The sequence below is a fragment of the Capsicum annuum genome, chromosome 4 (assembly GCF_002878395.1).
Source record: "Capsicum annuum cultivar UCD-10X-F1 chromosome 4, UCD10Xv1.1, whole genome shotgun sequence".
NCBI classification, from domain to species: Eukaryota; Viridiplantae; Streptophyta; class Magnoliopsida; order Solanales; family Solanaceae; genus Capsicum; species Capsicum annuum.
Genome location: NC_061114.1, coordinates 209,916,351 through 209,928,663, shown reverse-complemented (window position 1 = coordinate 209,928,663; position 12,313 = coordinate 209,916,351).

Here is a 12,313-nt window from a genome sequence, read left to right as displayed (position 1 = left end):
GACGGTAGGCTGAGGGTTGGGTCTTGGAATATAGGGACCCTTCAGGGTAAGTCCATAGAGCTTGTGAAGATTCTTAGGAAGAGGAGGATCAACATTGCGTGTGTCCAAGAGACCAAGTGGGCAGGGTCTAAGGCTAGGGATGTGGATGGTTACAAGCTATGGTACTCTGGGAGCGACAGGCGTAGGAATGGAGTTGGCATCTTAGTAGATGAAGAGCTTAGAGGTCAGGTAGTGAAGGTGAAGAGGATCAACGATAGGTTGATGACTATTAAGTTGGTCATTCGGGGGTTTACCCTGAACGTGTGTAGTGCTTATGCGCCGCAAGTGGGATCGTAGGGGGAGCAGAAAATGCGGTTTTGGGAGGCTTTGGAGGAGGTGGTGAGAAGCGTGCCTAGTTCGGAGAAGATTGTTGTAGCAGGGGATTTCAACGGGCACATCGGGGCGCTACCGAGAGGCTTTGGTGATGTGCATGGTGGTTTTGGTTTTGGGGAGAGAAATGAAGAGGGGGCGACCCTATTGGAGTTTGCAAGGGCCTTTGGGCTGGTGGTGGTGAACTCGGGCTTCCCGAAGAAGGACGAGCACCTAATCACCTTTCGAAGCGCGGTAGCCAGGACTCAGATTGACTTTTTGTTGCTTAGGAAAGGGGATAGGGCGTTGTGTAAGGACTGTAAAGTCATCCCGAGTGAGAATCTTTCGACCCAGCATAGGCTTTTGGTTATGGATTTGGGTATAAAGAAGAATAGAAAGAGGAGGAGTAAGGAGTGTAGACCGAGAATTAAGTGGGGCGGCCTGACGCCAGTGAATGCGTGGGAGATAGGGAAGAGGTTGGCGGGAATGGGGGTGTGGGAGTGTAGGGGGGACGTGGATAGTATGTGGGACGGGGCGGCAAGGTGCATCAGGGAGAATGCAAGTGAGGTGTTGGGTGTTTCTAGGGGCCGGGCCGGGCACCATCGGGGTGATTGGTGGTGGAATGAAGAGGTGGAGAAAAAAGTGGGGACCAAGAAAGGGGTGTATGCTATGTTGGTGGAAAGTAAGGACGAAGAGGAGAAGCGGGTAAACAGGAAAGAGTACAAGCTAGCGAGGAAGGAGGCGAAGTCAGCAGTCACGGCAGCTAAGACGACTGCTTTTGAGAGCTTGTATGCAGGGTTACAGGGGAAAGGAGGGGAGAAAAAGTTGTTTAGACTCGCTAAGGCTAGGGAGAGGAAGGGTCGTGACCTCGATCAGGTGAGGTGCATTAAGGGGGAGGACAGTAGAGTGTTGGTGGAGGACGGCCACATTAAGAAGAGATGGCAGTCGTATTTTCATAGGCTCTTGAATGACTAAGGGGATAAAGCTATTGTGTTAGGGGAACTGAAGCACTCAGAGGAGTGTCGGGATTTTAGCTATTGTAGATGTTTTAAGGTAGAAGAGGTTAGACAGGCTGTCCGCAGGATGCGAAGGGGTAGGGCGACGGGGCCGGATGAGATACCGGTGGAGTTTTGGAAGTTCATTGGAGAGGCTGGTGTAAGGTGGTTGACTGGATTATTTAATGAAATCTTCAGGACGGCAAAGATGCCCGAGGCGTGGAGGTGGAGTACCATGATCCCTCTCTATAAGAATAAGGGGAACATTCAGAGTTGCAATAACTATAGGGGGATTAAGTTATTGAGTCACTCTATGAAGATCTGGGAGAGAGTGGTCAAGGTGAGGCTGAGACGGATAGTGTCTATTTCGGAAAACCAGTTTGAATTTATGCCCGGTCGCTCGACGATGGAGGCAATCCACCTGGTACGGAGGTTGGTGGAGCAGTATAGGGAGAGGAAGAAGGATCTGCACATGGTGTTTATCGACCTGGAGAAGGCTTACGACAAAGTCCCCAGGGAGGTGCTTTGGAGATGCTTGGAGGTGAGTGGAGTACCGCTGGCATATATCAGAGTAATTAAGGATATGTATGATGGAGCGAAAACCCAGGTGAGGACGGCGGGAGAAGACTCAGAGCATTTTACTGTCCTGATAGGATTGCATCAGGGATCTACTCTTAGTCCCTTTTTGTTTGCGTTGGTGATGGATGTGTTGACGCGGCGTATTCAAGGGGAGGTGCCGTGGTGTATGCTTTTTGCAGACGATGTAGTTCTGATAGATGAGACTCGAGGGGGTGTGAATGACAAATTAGAGGTGTGGAGGCAAACTCTTGAGTCTAAAGGGTTCAGGGTGAGCAGAAGCAAGACAGAGTATGTAGAATGCAAGTTTAATGACGTGAGGCGGGAGAATGAGGTAGTAGTGAAGCTGGAAGCACAGGAGGTATGTAAGAGGGATAAGTTCAAGTATCTTAAGTCCGTGATCCAGAGTAACGGTGAGATTGACGAGGATGTCTCGCACCGTATTGGGGCGGGATGGATGAAGTGGAAACTCGCGTCGGGGGTGCTGTATGATAAGAAGGTGCCGCCCAAGCTTAAAGGCAAATTCTACAGGGTGGTAGTCCGTCCGGCCTTGTTGTATGGAGCGGAGTGTTGGCCAGTTAAGAACTCCCACATCCAAAAAAATGAAGGTGACAGAAATGCGGATGTTGCGCTGAATGTGTGGACTGACTAGAGGGGATAGAGTTCGGAATGAGACTATCCGAGAGAAGGTTGGTGTGACTTCAGTGGAGTGCAAGATGCGGGAAGCACGATTGAGATGGTTCGGACACGTGAAGAGGAGGGGCATGGATGCCCCGGTCCGTAGGTGTGAGAGGCTAGCGTTGGATGGTTTTAAGCGAGGTAGGGGTAGGCCGAAGAAGTACTGGGGTGAGGTGATTAGGCGGGACATGGAACAGTTACAGCTCACCGAGGACATGACCCTAGATAGGAAGGTCTGGAGGACGCGAATTACGGCAGAAGATTAGGGCCAGTTTGGGTCGCTAGTGTAGGGAATTACTTGGTGGGGGTTTTATTCTTGTTATGATTCCGTGTTCCGTGTTCCATGTTTTATTACGAATCTGTGTGCTTTCCTCTGCTTTCCTCTGTTTTATATTACTTATGGGTCCCGTATTTATGTTAAGTAATCTGCTTCTGTGCTTTACTATGTGTTTGTGTGGTATCTCGTGCCTTGAGCCGGGGGTCTATCGGAAACAACCTTTCTACTTCATCAGAGGTAGAGGAATGGACTGCGTACATCTTACCCCCCCCCAGACCCCACTAGGTGGGAATACACTGGGTTTGTTGTTGTTGTTGTTGTTGTTTTTAAATTTAAAAATATTTTTAAAAATTTTAAAATAATTTAAAAATATTTTTAAAAATTTTAAAAAAATAAAAATATATTTTTCCCTCCCTAGCCCGTCCCCACCCAGCCCCGTCCAACCCACCCCCAACCTCCCCACCCCACCCCAACACCCATCCAGCCCTTCCCTTCCCCCACCCCAGCCCGTCCCTACCCCCACACCCTACCCAGCCTCATCCCACCCCACCCCTAGCCTCTCCACACCACCCAGACCTGTCCCCACCCTTTCATACCTCACCAGCCCCTCTCCACCCCACCCTCAGCCCCCATACCCCTCCCTGCTCCATCCCTACCCCACCCCAGCCCCTTTCAGACCCCACACCCCACCCCTACACTCTTCCAACCCCTCTCCCCCCACACACGTTCACTTTCACTTTTTATTTTTTATTTTAATTTTTTCTCTCAATTCAATTCTTTTCATTTTTTTAATTAAAATTTAAATTTAAAATCTTTTTATTTGTTTGGGGATTAAAATTTAAATTTAAATTGAAAGTGAGTAATAGTGAATATTGAAAAAAAATAGTGAATTTTGCTTGAAAAAAATTAAACTTTTTGTGAATTTGTTAAAAATATTTAAATTTTAAAATCAAAAATTTATTATGTGTGTATATATGAATTTGTAGTTAAAAATTTAAATTAGTTGGAGAAGAATTTTAATTATTTGGAATGGATTTGATGTTTAATTTGTGAGAAAAAATAAAAACATGATTATTTAAATTTTTCTATAATTTATAAATTTTTCATATTTAATTAAATTAATTTTAATATTTAATTTGTTATGTAGCATATTAAAAATGACTTGGAATTTAATGGAATATTTTTTTTTTAAAATGACGTGGCAGACGTGTCAGGCGTGGCAGCTGACGTGGGGGAGAGTGTGTTACACTAACCAAAAAAGGGTTTAAAATGTTGTTTTTTAGTGGGTTCAGGGGTCCAGATGACAAACATGTAAGTAAAAGTGTCCAACTTACAAAACCGATATAGTACAAGAGTCCAAAAGGTCATTTTGCCTATATATTTCTTAGAAAAAAAGTTTTCTAATTATGCACTTTGTTCGAGCAACACGAGGAATCCATATGTACTGATCAAATGATTAAATGGTAGTGGTTTCTTTGAATTAAAACATTTTATATTAAATTTTTGAGAAAAAACATGTTTTCTCCCCTTGAAATTGTCCTCCAAACTTACTTTAGCACTTAAACTTAACTTTCATTTATTTATCCCCTTAATATCTTTAAAGTATATTAATTTCACTCTTCAAAACTGCATACCACTCTCACAACAGAGAGTGTGCACATACACCGACAAATCAGCGCCACGTCGGAGCCACGCAAGAAAAGCCCTCCGCCCTCACCCACCCCACCGTCATCTTCAACATTGCCCATGTATGGGTTCTTCATTTTTGGGTCTCAAATTTCAACATAAACTAGCTAAATTAATACCAATCAAACTCAAATTTCAACTGCAACTTCACAACATCAATAGAAAATCTCAATAATCAATTTGAAATCAATCATGAATTCAATAAATTCATTTTTTTTGTCTTCAAGCTTTTTAAAGGTTCAATAATGGTGGATACAAAATTAAACTAGTAAAATTCATACCAGTCAAACTCAAATTTCAGGTATAACTTTACAACATCATTAGAAAACTTTAATAATCAATTTCAACATCAATCTTATCTTGAATTCGCCGAACTCATTTTTTTTTGTCTTTAAGCTTTTTCAAGCTTCAACAATGGCGGATACAAAATTAAACAAGCAAAATTCATACCAATCAAACTCAAAATTCAAGTACAACTTTGCATCATCATCGGAAAACCCCAATAATCAATTTGAACATCAACCATGAATTCCATACTCATTTTTTTTTGTCTTCAAGCTTTTTCAAGGTTCAATAATGGTGGATACAAAAGGCAATCTCATAAATTCAACAACAGATTTTTTGAAAATTCACATAAGTAATTTAGTTCAACAACCATGTATTGAAAGACTTTTTTTCCAAAATTATTTTCTAACTCATTAAAATTTATAACTTTTCACACCTTTTTTTAGAAGTGGAGATGGAGAGTTAGAAAAAGGAGAAAGGGAATTGGGGTGGGGTTTAAGAAGAAATATAAGAAAACGGGGTGGGGTGAGGGGTGGGTGTAAGAAGAAATATAAGAAAACGAGGTGGGGTGAGAGGTGGGGGCTTATAAAGAAGATGAAGATTGGGTGGGGTGAGAGGTAAGGGGTGGGTTTCTCTTTATATATATAAAGTAAAAGAGTAAGGCTTATTGATACTAGACTCATAAAGGAGTACAAATTCCTATTTCTCGCGGCTCTGAGGCTCTTGCAATCCTAGTAGCAGTTGACCGTATGTTGGATGGAAACGAGTTTCGGATGAAACTCCAACTCCCGAGTTCACATGTGAAATAAAAAAAAAGATAAGGATTAAAAATCCAAACACCAGATAAGTCGAGAAGGATAGAATTAAGTGAAAACAAACAAATAGATAAATAAACCCATGTTTAAAGCCTTGGAATGACCAAGGCATGATCAAACAAGCTAAAAATTTAGAGAAAAGACATGTTTTCTTCCCTGAACTTGTCCTCCAAACTCACTTTAGCACTTAAACTTAACTTCCGTTTATTTATCTCCCTTAACATCTTTAAAGTGTATTAATTTCACCCCTCAAGCTGACGTAAAATTTAAAAAAAAATGTGTTTTTCTATTAAAAAACTGATATGGTCCCACTTTTTCTAATTTTATATATATATATATATATATATATATATTTATATATGTTGGTGTTTGTCTTGACTTTTTTACCATAATTGAGTTTTTCTTTAGGTACCCTAATTGGGTTTTTTCTTTTAGGAAAAGGAAAACATATTCTCCATATTTGGTTAATCCTTATTCTTGTAGGAAAATGTTATAGACTCTATAAATAGAAGTCCCTCTCTTTTAGTTTTGTAGCATCCACAATGTAGTCCTCGGTGTTTGAGAGTTTTGGGGGGGGGGGGGGGGCTTTATGAGACACAAGTGTTGCAGTATCACTTGTGTGAACTTCTTTTATTTTGAGTAAATTGTGTGAGGTTATCTCTCTTGACAGTTTGTACTCTCTTTTATATAGTGGATTGCTCATCTCCTTTTGTGGATGTAGGTCGATTAACCGAACCACGTTAAATTATTGTGTCTCTTTTGGTCGTTTGTCTTCTTATTTAGCGTCTTTCGAGGTTTGCTTTACTGGATTCTGCATGACACCTGATTATTTCGGTCATAACAATATATATATATATATGCTACAGTATACAAGGTATTTCTACATCATCATCGCTTATCCTAGCTTATTACTATTACTTACACTTTATTTCAACTGTATATTTATATTTCACTATTGAATTTATTTATTTATATTTGGCCATTATTTCAAAATCACACAAATAAATGAATAATACTATTTTTTTTATGCACACTAGTCTATTTCAATCAACAATTAGTGCATCTTGACACAATAGACATTTTTCTCTCACAATAAATGCATCTATATAAATTTACTCTTGAACATAAATTATTTTCATATTTTAGGCAGGAATGATAATAAGAAAATAATTTTTCACATGATCTTAAGATTATAATTATTTTACACAGTTACTAATTCATCAATATATCTATCCTTGTGTGTTACTAAACTTTACATTCTCATAAAAACTATAAGTCATTGAATTTTATAAAATACCAATGTCGAATTTTACACTCTCATTTTCTTATCCTTAAGATGCACACACATTTTACAATAAACTATATCCTTGTATATTGTGGTAGTGTACTATATATTTTGAATTTTATTTTTTCCGAAACAATAAAAACGTTTTTGCCACTATCTTAGCAAATAACAAAGCAAATATTTTCAAATATTTTTCTAAACTAAGTGTAAGGACTATCTTTGCATAGGTTTTGAGAGGTGCCTAACATCTTCCCCTCGAGTAACCAAAATCTTTACCCAAAATCTTGAAATATTTTTTCTATAGACCAAAATAGAGTATTACAATAAAAATGATTTTTCCTAATTTTCCTACAAATTTAGGTGGCGACTCCAAAAAATGAAATTTTCAAAATCTAAGAGTCACGATGCGCCACCATATGTTGTGTGTTGTTTTGACCGATTCAAATTAGGTCACACCACTCACCATCTATGCAAAAAAGAGTGAAACACAATATAGAACGCTGGGTATGAACAACCTGCATTACTAGGGATCAAAATAGAAGTTTTCCTAAAGATATCCTATAGCCTCTCAAAGATAGATACATACATTTATATTCTAATCTGCGAGACTCTACTAGACATCCTACTACCAATTTGTCAAGACCCAAAAGCGATTAATGATGGCACTTATAGAGATTCAACCTTGATAAGTAAGTCAATCACCTAAATTGATAAAAGAAACTCAAAACAACAATATTATAAACCAAAAACCACCACATTATAACCCAAGGCGAGAGTTATAGAACTAAGACAGACTCATGCAAGTATAAGAATAACGAAAACCTGAAAGAAATAATATAAATTATCTAAAATTTGGTGTCATAATGTAAGAGTATCTAGTATAATATCAGAAAACTAAAAATACACTATATGTCTCTGAAAATAAAAAAATAACAAATAGGGATAAAAGAGGTCTAAATCAGTCACGAACACTCGAGTGAATTAGTACCTCAAGATTTGAAAATTTCTGCACAAAATCAGCTGCCTCGTGAAATGCTCGTACTAGGATCTGCACCGAATAGGTACAATAGGGGTGAGTACGGTCTATTTGTACTTAGTAAATATCATAGGCCGACTGAGCAAATCAGAAAATAAGATAAGTAAACTAATACTATGAACACGTCACCTGTAAGCAAAAAAGTCTCAAACGATATCTTACATCATCTCCACTAACAGTTCTAGTATATATATACATATAAATAGGAACAATACAGATAGATATACGAAAGGACACAGAAACTATAAACAAGTCAAGTCAACTAGGGAATATCAAGCAAGATGTGTATGCAATGTAATGTAAAAAAATGTGGATGAGATGAATAATGAAAGTCATTGTATGAATTTCTGCATACACCCATCGAGCTCGCAGCTAGTAGGTAGTAGCCATGGGGGATTCATAATCCATATATTGTATCTCATATGTCAATCTTAATCTCAACCCTCATCATCGGCTCGTGTTCACGGAGAGGGTTTTTATAAAGTGTCACATTTTCTTAAAAGAGGTGTTTCTTAATGGTATCAATATCTCATGAATGTATATGTAAGGAATGAGGATGTAATTCTCACCATCAGTCCGAAAATGAGGATATGCAATCCAACAACACGTAAGTATATATCAGTGATGCAAAAATCAACTCAATATGTCCACAATTCATGATTATCAACTCAATGTCTGGCAGCATCAGAATAAATATGCATGTATGACCTCATCTATATCATATTAACCTCTAACTCGAGTATAACTATCATGGTAAATGCAATCAATATTCAAATAAGACATATATTATCAAATTAAGCCCTCACACGGGCATTATATCTAGGATGAAAACATATAGATGCATAGATAAGGCTAATGATATTAAATAAAGCCTCAACACACAATATCAGCTATTACAAGTTAACACCAACAAGATATAAGCCCTTACACGAGCACACAACAGTAAAATAATTTTGAAATACAAATCCCATAGTTATTTTCCCCAATCCATAGCATGCTTTACTTAAATATTATCTGCCCAACTCAATTTAAAGGAAGTTAAGTCATAACTTACCTTGAAAATAACAAAATTCAAGCTCTAAGCTCTTTCAACATACAGTCTTCCCTTTAAGAACAACTTCAAAATCTAACACAATATTAAAACATAACATCTATGTGTTAAAACAAAGTCAAAAATACTCATATTGCTTATATTTAAGACGGGTCTAAAATGAACTTGAAAAATGAGTTTGAAAATGAGAAGGGTATTTTATACCCCATTTTAACACGGGTTAATTCGAGTTACAATATATTGAAAAACTTCTAATTAAATTTAAGGAAGTCGTCACCTAATTAGTTGTACGTTGAATTAAGACACCTATTATAAACTATGTGATTAAAAAAAAATAAAGACTTCATTTTAAGGTCTACACAACTTAAAATTTTAGGTAAGGATTCTAATTATCCTAAAAGGAAGGAGTTAGGCACCCTAAAGAATCCGCTAACTACGGTTAACTGGTCAAACTTAGATTAGATAATGAAATCAAATATTAAATTAAAAAAAGGATAAATAAGGTATTAAAAATATATTATATACATCTTATTAACATAAAATATACCAGTTATTAAGAAAGATTGAAAACTTTAGAAGAATTTACCCATTTTTCGAAAAATTATCAAAAGATAACTCCTAAAAATAATGAACGTTATTGTCGTCAAAAGAAAGTTATTTAAAATGATTTTCTTACAAAATCCTTCGATTAATAATTAATTGAAGTTAAATGCGTTAAAAACTTCACGTTTTCTTTATTCTAAAAAATGACTCTCTTGCCTCCTTTGTTAATCATTTTTTTAAAAAAATAGATTAATTATCATACGCTAGATAAATAGCTAAAAAATATAGTTGTTTGAATCTAAAATTCTTGAGAATTTACTTATCTTTTTATTACGAAAAGGATTCATGTAAAAAAAGATATATATTCTTTGTTATTTGAAATCCTAAAAAGGCCTTGCAAAATTAAATTGTCAAAGTTGCAATTTTATTTAAGATTGATGACAACGGAATTGATTTACCATATCTAAAATAATTAAGGCCAATTTCCGAGTCTAGTGATGATAAATTCGCCTAAAGCAAAAATCTATATTTTATTAATTCGATACTAGTGACTAATGAGAAACTAATTTAATTCTAAAGATAAGGTTATTTATTCTAAAAGGTACATATTTTACCTATCAAATTTTAATCTTTTGACGATATAAATTAAATACCAAAGCCTGGTGATTTGCTAAGCTTAAAATCTAAGGAGTAGAAAGAAAACAATTAAATTTGCTAAAATTATTTGAAGTTCATACTAATTCAAATAAGAAACATACAAAACATAGATCCAAAATAATAATATGCAAAAAATAATAAGTGTCTACGAAGAATAAAACTTGAAAGAGGGAAAGAGACACTAGACTGCTAGATGAAATACGTAATGATCTATTACCTCTTCTCTAATTTGGACAGACATGTAGTCAAGTTGTGGAACCCCAAACGCGCTCCCAAGTGTACATGTGAAATAAGAAAAGAATAAGAATTAGAAAGCGAGCTAAAGATAGGGATAGATCAATGGAAGCACACAAACACTCAAATGTTGAAACATAAACTATTACGACTACAACAACAACAACAATAAACTCAGTGTATTCCCACAAAGTAGGGTCTGGGGAGGGTAGAATGTACGCAGTCCATACCGCTACCTCTAAAGAAGTAGAGAGGTTGTTTCCGATAGATCCCCGGCTCAAGATAGAGAATAGTAAGTAAGAGCGTAATGCACCATTAAACATGGTGGGCGACATAACATTAAAGGAATAAGACATACTAAAAATAAAATAGAAATTAGAGCAATACGAAATAAGATAAATAAGCGCAATATGAAATAAGAGATAAGAAATATGGAATCCGGAAAGTACGACCCCCACCTATGGACACAGTCCTGGGATTACTAACCCAGCTATACATGAGCTCTTCTACTACTAGCTACAACCCACGCACGCGACCTAGCCTTTTACCCTTATCCGCGACCTCCACACCTTCCTATTTAGGGTCATGTCCTCAGTAAGCTGTAGCTTCTCCATATCATGTCTAATCATTTCCCTCTAGTACTTCTTCGGCCTACCTCTCCTCCTCTGAAAGTCATCCAATGCTAGCCTCTCACACCTACGAACTGGGGCATCCGTGTCCCTCCTTATCACATGCCCAAATTATCTCATCCTTCCTTCCCACATCTTGTCCTCTACCGAAACTACTTTCACCTTCTCCCGGACTATCTCATTTCGAACTTTATCCTCTCTAGTAAGTCCACACCTCCAACACAACATTCTCATTTCCGCCACCTTCAATTTTTGAATGTGGTATTTCTTGACTGGCCAACCATCTGCTCCATATAAAATAGCAGGACGGACTGCCACTTTACAGAATTTTTCTTTAAGCTTAAGTGGCACCTTCTTATCACACAACACACTCGAGGTGGGCCTCTACTTCATCCAACCTGCTCCAATACGGTTTGAGATATCCTCATCAATCTCGTCATTCCCTTGAATCATAGACTCAAGATACTTAAAAATATCCCTCTTACAAACATCCTGGGAATCCAGCCTCACCACCACATCGTCCTCCTGCCTCAAGTCGCTAAACTTGCATTTTATATACTCTGTCTTGGACCTACTCAATCTGAACCCCTTGGACTCTAGGGTTTGCCTCCAAACCTCTAATTTTTCATTCACCCCCCCTCGCGTCTCTTCAATCAACACTACATCAACTGCAAACGACATACACCATGGTACCTCGCCTTGAATACGTCGCGTCAACACATCCATCACCAACGCAAACAGGAACGGGCTAAGAGTTGAACCTAAAAATATAAAAATCTATAACCATACACATGAATCTGGAAACAAAACAATACTGATAATAATATGAAGACTCATATTTTCATAAACAATATCTAATTTAATAACTGCATCAAATTCTGGATAAGTCAACGAGACTTCTAACAATTTTACTTTAGAGAAAAATAAAGGGTGCATTTTGACCCTTACCTATGAAAACATACGTGAATCTATAATCTATAATCTATAATATATTAAAAGTGTGAAGATCCTTAGAAAAGTGATTTGAACTTTTTACCCTTCATTAAATGTCTCTGCAGTTGACAAAATTATCTGTTCACCTTTTATTTTTAATTTGTTATTTAATCAAACTAAGGACTCCTAAAAATATATGGATAAAAATTAAGCACTCCTAAAATATATGGGATAGAAATTAAGGACTTTTGAAATATATGGAAAGAAATAACCAATATAATATAA